Below are 3,899 nucleotides of genomic sequence, written 5' to 3' on the forward strand. Positions count from 1 at the left end.
ATATATTGTGAGCATTATATTACCCCTTCATCTTCTTCATATGTATATACTCATCATCATGGCCAGCGCCATTCGCTTCAGCGCGCGGCCTGCAGAATAAACCGTCGAGGTTGAACAGCCGTCTCGCAATATATATATATATATATATATATATATATATAATATATATATATATATATATATATATGAAGTGAGGTTATGCCGGGATCCGGTAGTTGAACAGGAACTTGTAGGTTGAGGACGCACGTACGAAACAAACGATACTTTAGTTCAGTTTTTTTAGTATTGTTTTAGTATCGTTTTTTCTTAACCTACAAGTTCCTATATATATATATATATATATATATATATATATATGAGTATAAAGGAAAGATAACGAGGTTAACCAGAAGATATCTCCGGTTGGCTGCCTTTTACTGGATAGCCAATCGCTGTACGAAAAATGAGAGCAAAAGAAGTGACTCATGAACACAACTGTCTTTGTGTGCGCTGTCACACAGTCTGTGGAGCCACCACTTCGCCACACCCAGTGTGAGTATCGCATACAGACACACGTCACATCACACAGTCACCCAATCCAGACTCTCTTATTTAGTGCAGCAGCGCCTTTACAGTCGCTAACGCTGGTGTTTGTGTAGGCCAGTGTCAAATAATTTTGGTTTACGTATCGAGCTGCTATTTGTGGAGCAGTACTTTATTGGAATACTCTATTTCGGTGGTTTCTCGCTAACAATGGTTGACAAATGGATGGAAAGTACGTTACCCAAGGACTGTAAGCGTCCTGCTATCCGGGTTGCAAAGATATTTTGTGCAACCCGACGAGAAACCCACGCTGGTCCTGTCCATGGTCATGCCTTTGTAAGTGCATCTACCTGTAACTCCGAAAACATAGTGGTAAGAGTCAGTGCTTTGATTGGGGATCCTACTGTGGCTCTGTAAATTTTACACGCGTCCTTCTTAATAACATCACTTGATATGAAATATATATATATATATATATATATATATATATATATATATATAGAGAGAGAGAGAGAGAGAGAGAAAAGAAAATAGGAAGAAAGCTAGCTGGAAATTGCCACTGAAAGCGGCACAACGCCTGCCTATTATTTAGGAAGGAGGGGAAGAAACAGAAATAGTAGATAAAAAGAAGAGAAGGAAATACCAAAGAAATAAAGAAGATTCCAAGCCACAGACTAAACGAAAGCAACAACAAAGAATAGAGTGCGCCACTAAAGACAGAAGCAAGCATCAAAAAAGCACACACACACACGTATAATTAATTATAAGTATTAATTGCAAAAGATCGTAAAAAATAGGAGAAAAGGCAGGCACTAATAAATTGTATGCTCTCGTTATCTAAGCCTTGTTTCTTTCACAGGTCTTGCCGCTGCCCATGAGGGGATTCAAGTTGCGCGTAATTTTCTCATGACAGAATGTGCAAATATCGAGCACTACCCGACACCAAATGGCGCGCTATTCGTAATCCACAATTTCTACTCGTTCAGCGGGTAGAAATAACCGCACGGAGGTTATCTAATTGGTGGCTAAAATCAACAAAAGAGGAAAATGTCACCCTCCACTAAGTACAAAATATACTAGTCACGGCTAGGTGGCATGAGCTGCCGCCCAATGCAAAAGGTTCAGCCTTATCCATGGATAGATGGATGGATGAATTCATGACTGTGATTTCTACCATCATCCTTTAGTGTTTCCTTGACTTAGTGCCCACGTCCGAACCCATTCTAGTGGTTTTTGAGTGTTAATAATTTTTTGGCAGAGTCATTGTCATTTTTGCTGAGTCATGCTAATCACTATGATTTCTACCATCCATCCAACCATCCGTCCGTCCGTTCGTCCGTCCCATCCATCCATCCATCCATCCATCCGTCCGTCCGTCCGTCCGTCCGTCCGTCCGTCCGTCCGTCCGTCCGTCCGTCCGTCCGTCCATCCATCCATCCATCCATCCATCCATCCCATCCATCCATCCATCCATCCATCCATCCATCCATCCATCCATCCATCCATCCATCCATCCATCCATCCATCCATCCATCCATCCATCCATCCATCCATCCATCCATCCATCCATCCATCCAATTTGAGTAATTTATCCTGCCTTGAGAAAAAACATCACTGAAATTTATTACTTCAGGCTGGTTTAGACTCCGCTAAAGCGTGTACTTAGTGCACGCTCAACAACCTCATGTTGTCGAAATGAATGCGTAGCCCTCAACTGCAACGTCTCTTATAGCATGAGTGTTGCTTTTGGGCGTTAAACCTGATGAGCCAATGAATTGAAGCGACGCCCTCCTGTGTTTGAAGGACTCAACACACAGCTTCCTGCGCGTTGCGCTTTTGCATAGTTCGAAGACGACTATGGCATCCTTGCTTTACGTAATAAGAAATTGTTTCTTCTGCGCCTCCGTTTTATGTCCCTGGAGGTGAGATTCAATTCCATCGTTCAATTTCCGTCTAAAGCTAGCTCACTCCTCAGCCTACAGCGCAACAGGCTCGACATCGGCAAAAGTGACGCACAACACACGAGGTCAAAAGGAAGAAGACGGGTAAGTCAAACGCTCGTTTTACTCGTATCGTCTTTTTTGTTTTTTTTTTGTTGGTCCCGTGTGTTGCGCGCCACCATGTCTAAATATGCGCCACCAACTGGCTGGAAAGAATACTCTTCGTACGGCTCGATTAAGTATCGTCAGCTGTCACCCGATTGCTTCTCAGTGCTGATCCGCCTTCCCAGTGCTGGTCCGAAAGGGAGGGTGGTGAGTATGCGGCCATCGGCAAGACCCTCACTGTCTTGCGCCCTTCTTAGGCGTGAGATAATTGGCCTCAACAGCGGCACTCACGTTTCGGGCGGGATGACGAGGAGGAAAAGCTTTAATAAATTAAAAAAAAAAAGCTGGCTGGTGGGCGGGGCCCTAAGTCCAGGACTCGGTTGGTTCTACTCGCTGTCTTCGCCCTTGTCAGCAGTAGCTGACTATTTGGGCTAGAGCTGGCAAGTTGACTCTCCCACTGCTCGTTGGTTGGACTGGGTATTGGATCCTATTCTTGGTTACTCTGGCATTCCCACACCATCTGATATAGAATGATAATTGCTATCAAACGTGAGAGTTTCCCAGCATTCTTGTTCCCAAGGTCGGCAAGTCAGTGAACGGGAAGTGATTGCGGTGAGTGTAAGGACCGAGAGCAACTCTTTCTGCGGGCTCCTCTCGTCCCGTAGGAAGCGGCGGTGACCAAGGGATGGAAAGCTAGGTTATACCTGCAGCTGGTGATCGGGGCCATGGACTTACCAGGGACAGCGACTACGTGTTGGTGACCCTCTCGCAACAACTAGCCCGCTGATTACTCGCTGCCAAGCTCAGGATCCTAAACGTATAAGACCGTTCTGGTCTTAGCCACAAACTTGTAAATGTTGCCAATATGACTTATTCCGTTTTTTTCTTGACCAATGTGAGACTTCATAGTCACTTCACTTCTGCGCTGAAGAATACTGTATTCAGCCACGCCACATTACCTTACTGAAATCTTACAGGAAAGCCTTGTATCTGCACTGTACTGGATCCGTAGGGCATCGGGCTAGGTGTTAAATAAAAGCATTCGTGCTCTATCTTGGAACATAAAGTTTTTTCATGTGTGCAAAATAACCATTGCCACTTGCAACAGAGTCGTTTCACACAGCGTGTTGTGGACCCATGCTCTCACATTTGCAGTCGCATGCACTGTCGCCGCGCCTATAGCAACGGACGAGGCAGCAGCTGACAACACTGTGTATGCTTGGACACCGAGAGCGCCCTTGTGCCGTTCGGAGTATAACCTGTATGATCGATGTGTTCACTTTTTGTTAGGCTTGCATATTGTGCAAAGTCTGTGAGCGCCAAAAGCGAGCA

General features: G+C 44.9%; 1 long non-coding RNA gene across 1 annotated transcript in view; it reads right to left on the reverse strand.

Annotated features, from left to right (window-relative positions):
* Nucleotides 1-761: 761 nt before the first annotated feature.
* LOC125945922 (uncharacterized) overlaps nucleotides 762-3,899 on the reverse strand; it is a 9,906-nt gene continuing 6,768 nt past the window's right edge. Inside the window, exon 3 of the long non-coding RNA XR_007467214.1 lies at nucleotides 762-872. This is a non-coding gene — a long non-coding RNA (uncharacterized LOC125945922). The remainder of the gene's footprint in view (nucleotides 873-3,899) is intronic.

Source organism: Dermacentor silvarum, chromosome 5 (genome assembly GCF_013339745.2).
Source record: "Dermacentor silvarum isolate Dsil-2018 chromosome 5, BIME_Dsil_1.4, whole genome shotgun sequence".
Lineage (NCBI taxonomy): Eukaryota > Metazoa > Arthropoda > Arachnida > Ixodida > Ixodidae > Dermacentor > Dermacentor silvarum.